This window comes from Heliconius melpomene, chromosome 9 (genome assembly GCF_056956725.1).
Source record: "Heliconius melpomene rosina isolate 202511_hmr_F chromosome 9, ASM5695672v1, whole genome shotgun sequence".
NCBI lineage: Eukaryota > Metazoa > Arthropoda > Insecta > Lepidoptera > Nymphalidae > Heliconius > Heliconius melpomene.
The window spans coordinates 6,565,905-6,578,515 of NC_140397.1; positions in this window are offsets into that span (position 1 = coordinate 6,565,905).

A 12,611-nucleotide genomic window follows, 5' to 3' on the forward strand; every position below is an offset into this window, starting at 1 on the left:
AATTTCCTTGAGTGGGAATCGAACCAGACGCGTTTACAATTACACACTTGTCTGGCCTTATTTTAATGTTTACATTAATTCTTTGAACTATTCATTATTAAAATTTTAATTTTAATTTAATTTAAATATTAATTTATATATTAATTAACACTCATATATTTTATTCGTATGTTGTAAACTGTTTAAGATATAATCTTAATTTACTATATCACAAAACTTTGAAAACACAAAGGAGTAGACGAATTAGAAATCCATTTCAAGTCTAGACATGGTATTTTATTGATACTACAAAAAGGACTTTATTAGTACAATTAAACGATAATTAGAGCCAAAACATATTATTATTATTTTTAATCGTATTTCCCAGATAAATTATTAGAATCTGTTCTTAATTTCTGTTAGCTTCACGCTGTATCCCGCACGTAGCAGAGTAGGCGGAGGGAACCTAATGTTAACCTTGTTTCCCATTGAGGCAGTACTACTTTCCACAAAATTTTTGAGCGCTTTGTCTAGTTACGAGATCGAGGAAATGAAATTAAGAAATGTTTCATTTTCTACAGTGCGCAGTCTGGGTGGAAGCTGGTACTAAAATATAGAATAACTATAAAGCCTGGTAAGAATATTTATGTAGAATAATATAAATATTCTTACCAGGCTTTATAGTTATGCAATACAAAAAGTTTCATGAAAATGCGTCCAGCAGTTCCAAATGCCTCCAATGCCTTTAGAATTCTCCAGACACTGGGGAACGGAAATATCTTAAAGTATACAATTATACATGCATGTCCACATATTCAAGTAAAACTGTTTATTATACAAACTAGATGGCTTAAAAACGAGTTATACAATTCCTTTTCAACTTTAGAAATTTTTGAAGTGCATGCTCTTGAGGTATGCGCATAATCTTAATTAAATATAACTCTAGCGTGATTTAACTAGATTTTTCATATAAATTAATTTAAAAAAAATCAAATCAGCTTCACGCTGTATCCCGCACACAGCAGGGTAGGCAGAGGGAACCTAATGTTAAGATACTCACACTGAAGCTGATTTAAATTAACCTATAATATTAAATTTATTACTATAAACTTGATTTACTACCATAAACTATTTCAATATAACATATTCTCAACTCACACGACAGCTACCGCCAAACTTTATTATAGAACGTTTCAAAACAATTACCATGCTGTTCAGATGAAATTCCCTTTAAATAACCTTCACTTCATATATAATTAAATAAACTAATTACTAATTAAGTTTTTGGCTGTATCCCAAGGTCTCTTCTTACCTCTCTCGCCTCTTCCACAGTCAATAACCTCTTCATACATGCCGTCCGGATCCGGGGATCTGATATTCCTCTTCCTGCAGTATTAAAGATACTGGGGAAAGGTCATGATGATGATGATAAAGGTGCTGATGTGTTTTCGAAGATCAACCGAGCGTAAAAGCGTGTAAAAGAACACTTTTTTAAAATTACATCGTGGTCCTTCATAAATTTGAAAGAGTTGAGTTGATTGTGAAAAAATGAAAATATTAAATATTTAATTTCCTCGAGTGGGAATCGAACCACACCCACATGTCACGTTTACAGTCACACGTTTGTGCCCTAGCGCAACGACTGGCCTCAACTGTGTTTGTCCTAATCATATAGAGTGGGAGTGGACAAAGATTTTCGCCCTCTGATAGCCCCAAGAAAATTAATTTTTCTTATAAAAAAACAAAAAAAAAACAAAGTTATACTCGTAAATCAGTATTGATTTGAAGATTTATAGCTTACTTCACAATATGAAAAAACAAGGCAATAAAATTTACTCAGTGTTCGTCACGTTTCATGGTTTTGTTGGTCTCTGAAGTCGTTAGCTCGCTGTTTGTCCATTGTGTTTTTTCCTATATAAATAGAAATATGGGTATTTTTCAAATGCTACCATAAAGCTTATGGAAATTGGACGCATTGATTTATTAATGGTTTAAGTTATTGATTTCATAGAATATATTATATTTATTTATTTAATTCGTTATTATTATATTATACGCAATGCCTGCAGAACTCGGCGGAAAGTAGGGAATAGAGTGCCTTAACACTAGGTTCCCTATGCCTATCCTGCTGCGTGATGATTTAATTTAATTTTAATTTAATTATTATACTGCATTATATTCTGGTGACTCGCATATTTTTTAAATGATGAGATATACGCATAAGATATGAGAAAATTATAATATAACTAATTACTGCCTGCAACATCGTTTTCGTGAACTATAATACGTTTTATGATTATTTTTGTGTCTATCTTCTCTGACTGACTGACGCCGTCGGTCGCAGGAAATTGCATCACTGCACTTTACTATGCCAGTGGGAATTTTGGTTTTTCAAATATTGACATTTGCCAATATCTATGAGGCAACGTTATGACTGGGAAGTTGAAAGAGTTTATTTTAAAAAAATTGTATATACATATGTGAAAACCACCGTCTATCTGTCTGTTTGTGTGTTTGCACATCATGCAAAAACTACTCAATGGAAATAACTGGTGAGCTTAGAGTCCAGAGCTTGGTACACTCAAGGCCTTCACAGACCTTCACAAAACGAAGATGCTGAGGTGGATAGTGGATGTGTGGTACCAGTGTCACCACGAGTTGACCTCGTACGTACCTATATAATATTAATTTGCCGTAGTCTTGGTACCCATGACGTAGTGGATCAGCTCCAAGAGCTTCGTTTATGATAGTTTGGCCAAAGGTAAAAGAAATTATAATGCCAGGTAGAAGAAGAATTAAAGAAAAAAGTACTTTAAGTTTATAAACTGTATGAATAAAATATAAAAAAATAGTTTATTTCATTAGGGCTTCAAAGTAATATATATGCGGAGAGCATCCGTGTTCGTACTACGCGTACAAGTGCGAGGAGCCCAACGGTCAAAGACCCTTCTGATTAATTCTCACAGGGAATCCCCTTGCGATCGCTGACCTACCTCGCATTTCTTCATACGTGAGTAACTCTCGCTCAATCCTGGTTCCGCTGTAAAGATTATTCTAAGTTGACCTGGAATAATATTTACAGCTGTTGTTGACAACAGACAGACAAAATCGTTAGTAAATGATATGATAATTAATATACATTACTATTTTGGTAGATTTCAATTTAAGAAAAAGCGAAATGTCTTGACATTGAGTTCTCTTTTCCTTTCTCTCTCTTCAGTCGGTCCCTCGGTGCTGAGGATCGTGGTAGCATATAGTATTTAACATTATAATATTAGGAATCAAATTAATCGCTGTCGATGACTTTAATATGAATATTGCTAAGGCTCTTAAAATAAGTGCTTTGTGGAGAGAAAATTAATATAATATTTTCTTGTATCCTACACATAGTTGAGTAGGCAGTGGGAACAACACGCAATACTTTCAGAATTCAGTGAAAGGGGGGGAACGGCGAACGAAAAAAAAATAAATCAGCTTCACGCCGTATCCCGCACGCACCAGGGTAGGCAGAGGGAACGGCCCACGGCCTGATCGGTGGAAATATAACTATAAGTAAGTTATGTCAGGTGATCATTCTGAGCAATTATGAATCAATCCTAAATTACAATTTTTAGGTTGCGGCAAGTCTCTAAAAATGAGGAAATTTCCTTTCAGAGATATTAAAAGCATATAAATAAGTTGCAATTAATGTTTCACACTGATCTTGATCTTGCACATCAGTGTCAGTCGCAGAGGGAACCCGAGAGCCTAGTGTTAAAACACTCCATTCCCATTAAGACTCCCAACTTTCCGTCGAATTCTGGAGGCGTTTCATGTATAGTTCAAAAATATTTTAGAATATAATTCCAGCTATAATTATTTAAGAGTAATTTGATAAGTTTCGCGAATCGAATAATAAAACATTTTCAATTAGCATTGCTTATTTTTTATATTCTTAGTTCCCAGAGGAAACTTTTAATCGAGTAAGAACTATTTCTGAGATTTCAAAGTCCGAAGGCGTCCACTATTTCGAACTTACGGAAGTTGGATATTTTACTTAGCAAACGTAGAAAATAAAATTGACAATATTTTATTTAGTGTCACGCTATACCCGCATATAGCCGGCAGAGTACGTTGTGTTATCTCTCTGTTTTCCTTTTTCCACCCAATCTTCGAGACATGGCATGTTACGTGGCGGAATTTAACACCGCGCTTTGTTTTACTATCAGATTAAGAGTATATAAGAACGCACTCGCCGCACTTTGCCTCAACACCAGAGCGAAGAAATGAAATATTATACTGCCTCGAGTGGGAATCGAACCTACAACCTGTCACGTTTACAGTACTTTTAGTGTAAATATTTATAATTATTCATTAGTATAAGAAAACACTGTCGAGTTTGTCTGGCCATATGATATAAGCCTTCATTTAATTCTTGCTTAGTTCCTTTTCAAAATAACATTTTTGTTTATATTTTAATGAAACTCTAGTCAACCTTTTAGTTAAGTGTACAGTTACAGAGCTTGAACAATTGAAATCTTAACAATAATAAAATAATGGATGAAAAATCTCACAAAGAATTGTTTTGATTTGGGTGGTGTATTTGTAGGTATGTTTATCTTTATCTTGACGGAGATAAAATCAAGTGTCTCCAGAATTCGGCGGGAAATGGAGAACGGAGTGTTTTAACACTAAATTACCTCTGCCTGTTCTGCTGTGTGCTGGATACAGCGTGACGCTAAAAACAATATTACCCCCATAGTAAAAGAAACAAGATTTTCAAAGAAAACTACAATTTGTAATCTGTACACATGAAGCACGTCTTATATTTTCATCGAGCTTCTCTTATCTCGTATTGGCACTTGCCCTTTTTAGACGTATACAAAAAATCACTAAAAGAAATCCTTTTTCACGAATATTCGAGATACCCAGCAAATTGTATTATGTAAATTTAAGATACTATAAATGGGATGAAAAAAAAAACTGTCTGATGAGATATATGTATGTATATGTATTAAAAATATACGAATAGAACCACGATAGTTTTTCATAATTGTCGCCTGTACGCGCAATTGTCATGGGTTCGATTCCCATTCGGTGGATTCTATGGATTTTAAAATGTTTTAGTTTGTATTAAAGAACAGGAAGATACATTTTTTTCATTATTTCGCTGCTTTATATTTTTTTTTTCGGTTTACGCTGTATCTTGCACATAGCAGGGTAGACAGAGGGAACCTAGTGTTCAAACACTCGCCCTCTGTTCGCCGAATTTTCGAGGCATTGCGGGTTGAGTGGTGGAACTTAGCGACGCATTTAAGCCTTGTTACTAGAGCGAGGAAATTAAAATATTTATAAATAATAATTCTTGTCTCGGAGTGGGAAACGAATCCATAACCGTCGCGCTTACAATCACACCCAACTGCTTTTTAATTTGTAGTTCAGGATTACAATTTAATACTGTTTGATTTTGAGTGACATTACAAAGAGGAAAAGAGGACTTTCGACCTTTAATCCTACTCACAGGTGTATATGTACGTTTGATTAAAAGGCTTATGGCATATAGTCAAAAGGTTGCGAACTCATTATTATGCAAATTATATAGTTGACGTAATTTCAATTGTATGGAAATCCTTTATTAGTGATCTAATATTTTTCAAAAGGATAGGTTCCCTAGAGATGTAGTTCGCGCACTGTTCTAGATAAAACAGAGCCGGAGAGAGAGAAAACTCAGTGTTAAAACACTCCGTTCTCTATAGCACGTATTTAAGTATACAATATGAAAGTAAAAATAAAAGTACTTTTTTTATATTCTTTATCATCATCTAATATGATCATGAGAATGTGAAATCAAAGGAGAGTTTCTACCTTGGTGATAGAGTGAAGAAATGAAAATTTAAATAAATATTTAATTTCCTTGAGTGAGAATCGAATGCACAGCCAACGTATCGTGTTTACAATCGCATACTTATACCTGCGCCGTGACTGATATATAGTTATCGATTTTAATAACCATATCTTAACTTTACGTTCTATAGTTTAAAATTGTTTCATCCACTAGTTCCGAGACTTCTAAGTAATTACGCGCAATGAACCGAGTCACGGTAGTTTCAAATATTTCTGGCCCCAGAATTAACCTTTGTCATCCAACTTTTGTCAGTTTACGTAACGGTAATTGAGTCAATTCTGACGTTTGATTATGCTGGTTTTGATTTAACTTTTTCGCATTGAAATCTGGGATTGAAGCTTAATATTTTTATTATTATTGTATTAACAAAAAAAACAGGTTCACGTTCACGTTGCACAGAGGCAGATTTTGTTCCCGACTGTCTTATATATATATATTATTTTTTTTAAGAAAGAATTTGTCATAATATTTTACAATTCTTAATCGCAAATTTGGCGAAGTGAGAATTTACAAAAGAAATAAAGCAAAAATTTCAAAAAGTGAAATCTTTAAGGTAAAAATAATTAAAAATGTATATTTGCTGTTTATTTCAAATCCTGAAATTGATAAGGAATCCTACCGAGGATTCCCCCAGTGGGCGAGTTTGACTCGCACTTACCGGTTTTTTTAAATGCCATAGCTAATTACATGATACTAAATCACAAAAAAAAGGATTTTTTTGTGTTTCTATTTGTCCTAGCTAAAATCCGGAAAAGCTGAACTAATTTTTATTGGATTTTCACTGTGCATAGAGGAGAAGATAGATGAGAATTTTGAGAAACATATACTTTCTATCTCAATATACAATTTTGGCAAGCAAAATCAAAAATAACCAACCCATTTTACCTAAATATACCTAAATAATAAAATAAAAAAAGCGGGCGAAGCCGCGCAGGGCCATTAGTTTATATATAAATTGACAAACTCATGTGTGGGTGACAAAAGTTTATTTTGTGTCCAAAAGATTTGTAACTTCCACGTAAATACATTATTGGAAGTCCTTCTTTAACTTAGTTTTGTTAGTGAATAGACTTTGGTTAAATAATAATATCGTTAGATTTAGCCTCGATAAATTTGTATAATAAAAAATATTTTACTAGTTTATTTATGTTAAAAAACATTAATCCGGGAATTAAATATATTGTTAGAAATCGGAAGCATCTATATGTTTCTAAGGTATTCGGACAGAGGTTCTACGTAATTGCAATACGATAAGTGATATATATCACTCAATAACAATATTTCCCACTAAATACCTCCCAATCAGCGACTGCCCCCGTTCGACACAATTTCACTGCTTTTATATATATATTCTTTTTCACCCAAATCTATCTACTTTTACACGAATACGCTAACAATATAATATTTTCATCTTTTCGGCCTGGACTTCGGCTTTACAGGAGAAAAAAAAAATTCTCCACTTATCACACAATACCTCTAGAATTCGATGGAAAGTACAACGGTGACTTAACATTGGGTTCCCAGGTACCATTTGCCTTCCCTACCATATACGGGTTGGAGCGTGAAAAAATGTTATATACACTAACTAAACTCTACAGTCTATACAAAGCATAGCATTAGAAAAATATTTACATTAAATTTGCATCTACATTTTTCGTCTTCTAAATATTTTTCCACGTGTTACGTAAAAGGGAAGTATTTTAGGAACCTTATTATAGTTCGTTGACCATTTCGTAGCGCTCGTAGCTCGTATAAGATTGAGATAACGCTTCGTTGCCTCATGATATTGAACACGTCTTTTGTATATACGAATATGTAGACGCAGCTATACTAAAGCTACGAAAGGACTCTTGTGCCACTGAAGCCAGTGGTATATGGGTTCGATTCCTATTCGAGGAGATGAAGTATTTAATATTTTCATTTCTGCCTTCTGGTGTCGAGGCAAAGCGCGGCGTTGATTACCGCCATTTAACAGTTCTTAGCCTCTAAAGGCAGTTGGCAGAAAGTGGGGAGCTGTCTTAGCACTTGGTTCACTCTGCCTACTGTGATATACATAGTAATATCGGCGTACCAGAGTTTAAATGTATGAGAACGGTCTCATCTGTGACGATTCCCACTTCAGGGTATAAATTATTTTAATTTCTTTGCTACCAGCCATCGCACGGCGCTGATTTCCACCATTCAACACGAGTTTTCTCGCTAAATTGGGCGCTGTTTTAACATTGGTAACCCTCTACATATACTGCTAGGGTAAAAAAAAATTCTTAAACATATCTTTTTCACAAGCTTTTGCACCTGTACCATAAATGGCTCTATTAAATATGTAAAACCATATTAAATTTACTTAAATTTAAATAAATTTATAGCGAATTATTTTCAAAATATATATCTCTAATGCTATCCTATTTAAGAAATGCACTCAACACGTTAAAACTAGTATGCAACAAGCAATCTCGACGCTTGCAAAGTGGCTCATCTAAATGAAGTTACGGTACGTTGGATATAGGATCCTCCATATTGAACCATTCTCATACTATATTGTATAAGAGTATATATGTATATACTGTATATAATATGACATATAGATATGATGGTGGTGGAATAAGATCGTCTGACTATAAACACGAAAGTATAGGTTCGAATCCCACTTGGGTAAATGAGTACAGTTAAATTATTATACTGTTTTTGATGTTTTTTTTTTTTTTTTTATGGAAGAAGGACAAGGCAAACGAGCGTTCGGGTCACCTGATGATGATCACCGCCGCCCACGACCCCGTGCAGCACCGGAGGAGCTACAGGTGCGTTGCCGGCCTTTAAGGTGGAGATAGACGCGCTTTTTGAAGGTACCCATATCGTACCGACCTGGTGGCGCGTGGAAGGAAATTTCTACGAAACCGCACAGTAGTGGAGTGCCACGTATCCAGGTGGTGTGGATGGTATTTAAGTTTGTGACGTACTGTGCGGTTGGAAAATTCGGCGGCAGGTAACAGGTCGAACAGTTCTTCAGAACACTCACCATGAAAAATGCGATAGAGAACGCACAGCGAGGAGATGTTTCTACGCAGAGCCAAAGTGTCAAGCCTTTCACAGCTTACTGGGTCCTTAATAATTCGAACAGCTCTACGTTGTATGCGATCAAATGGGTCAAGATGTGTTTAGGTTTTTCGATGAGTTCTACCACTCAACACGTAATGCCTCCAGAATTTGGCAGAATGTGGGGAACGGAGTGTCTTAACACTAGGTTCTTTGCTGTTTGCAGGACACAGCGTGAAGTTGATTATGATTATTTTTTCATCGTATAATGTGTCGAATTCCGTTATCCGTTAAGAAAGTAGAAAACCAAGAGAAATGTCTGGGCATGTGTTAAAAAAATATAATTCAAAGTGGGAAATAATTATTAAAAATTGAGAAGGGCTCCCACAAGTTCAGCTTATGTTTAAAATACCCTCCTTAGTATTTTTTTAAATTTATTTTTAAAGTGAATATAATAACCATACATTGTTTTTTTTAGCGTCTACGGATAGACGTTGTCAATATCGAGCAAAATATATCGTATTTGGTTAGTATCCTCTCAATTATTTTTGATTTAAACACTTGTAAAAAATTCAAGTTTCTTAGTATTCATGAGATACAGCCTGGTGACACACAAGACTTAGTAATAGGGTCCCGGTGTACCCCTAAAGGATACGGAACGCTAAAAATATTTTTGGTAGAGATCCCTCCATCGAAAATGTGAAACTTCATATCAAATTCCTATTAAATTAAAATTAAATATTTAAGTACTTACTTTATGTATCTTAAATCTTAATATCCATAATTATATTCCTCAATATAAATTTCGGAATCGCGTAACGTTTCATAATCTCATTAAAACAGCTTATGTAAAGACGACAGTAATTAAAGTCTCTTGGGATCGTATGATACTGTGTGCTGAAGAAATTTCAATATCCACCCCTTCTTAGCGTGTGTTAGGAAAACTATTACTTTATTGTATTTTTTTATAAAAATCAGCTTCACGCTGTATCCCGCACACATCAGGGTAGGCAGAGGGAACCTAGCGTTGAGTGGCAGAACTTAACGCCGCGCTTTGCCTCGAGACCAGAGCGAAGAAATGGAAATATAAACGTAAATAAATATTTCACGCGAGTGGGGATCGAATCAATAACCTTCGCGTTACAGTCACACCGACACACAGTTCTCCAGTTCTTGACACTTTTTGAGGCACAGCGACCAACGTATTGTGTTACCAGTTTATCTTTATATAAAATTTTTTTTTAGTTTGTCCCGACTCATCTCCGAAACTACTATTAAGATGAAGTTTTACAATTGTATTTATCAGAGTAGCACATAAGCAACTCTAGTAAAAATTTAAAAAAACTTTGTGATAATATAACAATAAGTTTAAGCAGGCTGAGGGACATTTGGGTAACTTATATATAATACCACTATTATAACATAATGGTATTTGTAAAATACCACCACCACCACCACAATATAAGTCTCATATATCTACACTATGACCTTAGCTCAATGAGAATTTCAATTTATAACTTTACGAACCATTTCTCCCTTCAATATAAATATATATTTCACGAAGTTCAAACAAAAAGATATGATATAAAGTTACCAAATCAAAGTGAATGCTGAAGCAATTCGAAGATTAATATTCGCTAGAAGCGGGTCATAGACGGTCATATCCTTTATGTGGAAAGTAAAAACCAAAAGATAGATATATATGAGGCCAGTCATGGCGCAGGGGCAAAAAGTGTGACTGTAAAACCGACTGGTTGCGGGTTCGATCCCCTCGAACTGAAAGCTGACTCGAAGATGAAATATTTATTTAAATTGATATGTCCATTTATTACGGTCTGGTGTAGAGGCAAAGCGCGGCGTTGAGTTCTGCCACTCAACAGGCAATGCCTACAGAATTCAGCAGAAAGTTGGGAACGGAGTGTCTTAACACTATGTTCCACCTGCCTAGCGTGCTGCGAGCGGGATACAGCGTGAAGCTATTTTTTTTAAGTGGATACCGAACCCACAACCACCATGTTTATTAGTCCAATACTGTACTTTTCTGCCACAATGAGAGTTAAATCAACATTTTATGAGTTCTTATTAATTTCCCTGAAGAAGACAAAGTTCTCGTTCTCTTTTAGTTAACGAGCGGAATATATTACGCCGTAAAATAGATATGGATATGTTTTTCCCTCAGTTCATTTAACTTTTTCTATAAAAAAACACGTAAAGTTCAATATTGGTGAACTCTACAATTTATAGGTGTGAGTTTCTTGAGATAGAGATGACGAGATATCTATTTGATATTTCACCTGAATAGGTATTTTTTATGAATGATTTTTAGTAACGGAATGCAGAGAAAATTTAGTAAAGTTATTCCGTTTCTAACTGGTTGCTAATTTGGAGATTTTGTGTATATTATTATTTATTAATGTATTAACGGATTAACGAAATCGATATTTCTAATTGTTTTCTAAGAAATGAATATAAATCTTATACAAATCCTTTTTCAAATCGATCCAGTAATTCCTGAGATAAGTAAGCTCAACCAAACAAACTGTTCATTTTTAATATTGATCTAGATATAATATCTATTATATAGAATTCTATTTACAACTATATATGATATACCATCTTATAAATAAATCTAAAATAAGACTCCAAGATTTCTGACGCACTTAGTTAAATTAAAGGTATAGTTAGTTACCGAGAGTGTTTCATACCACTTACACGCTTCCAGCTCCTGCTCTATAATTGTATGAGAAATTATTGCTTAAGATACGCCTTTTGATATAGAGTTATATATATAATTTTCTTTACTATTATTACTAAACGTAGTAAATGTATGTCAGTTGTCAGTTACATGTTGTATTCAGCTTGTAGCAGTTATAGAGTTGATACACTCCGCTCTCCATTTTCCGCCGAATTCTGTATGCATTGCGTAATAAGTGACGGAATTAATTGCCGCGCTTGGAATCAGAGCGAAGAAATGAAAATATTTGATTTCCTTGAGTGCAAATCTAACTTGCAACCTGTTATGTTTACAGTTACACAGTTTGCCAATTTTAATATAATTATAAACATATAATATTTCAATTGAATCAAGAAGCCCCATCTTCCACTTAATATATTTTTAAATTTAAATTAATTCTCAAAACTAGTAAAGTAGGCAAAAGGAACTTTTTTCCCTCCAAACACCGTTCCCGCAATATTTAAGTAATCGCCTGTTGTGTGACAGAATTTCCCTGGGTAGACTTCACGCTGTATCCCGCACACAGCAGGATAGGCAGAGGGAGCATAGTGTTAACATACGCCGTTCCCCACTTTCTGCCGGATTCTGGAGGCATTGCGTGTTGAGTGGCGGAACTCAACGCCGCGATTTTAACTCGATAACAGAGCGAAGAAACGGAAATATGAAAATAAGTAAATATTTCACTTCCTCGAGTGGGGATCGAACCCACAACCTTCGCGTTACAATCACACCCTCGTACCCTACGCCACGACAGCCTCTATATAATTATATAATTAGATAATACTATTGCTTCTATTAAACTGAAACTGAAACGAACTTTACATAATAAGATAAGATCAAATAAAGTTTATCTTATAATATTGAAAGTAATTTCTAAGACAGCGTTTCATTTCGTAAATACTGTCAACAACAGTTATTATATAACTTGTATCAGGCTAATGCGAATAATAGAACGCAATTACTTACCGATAAATACAGGTA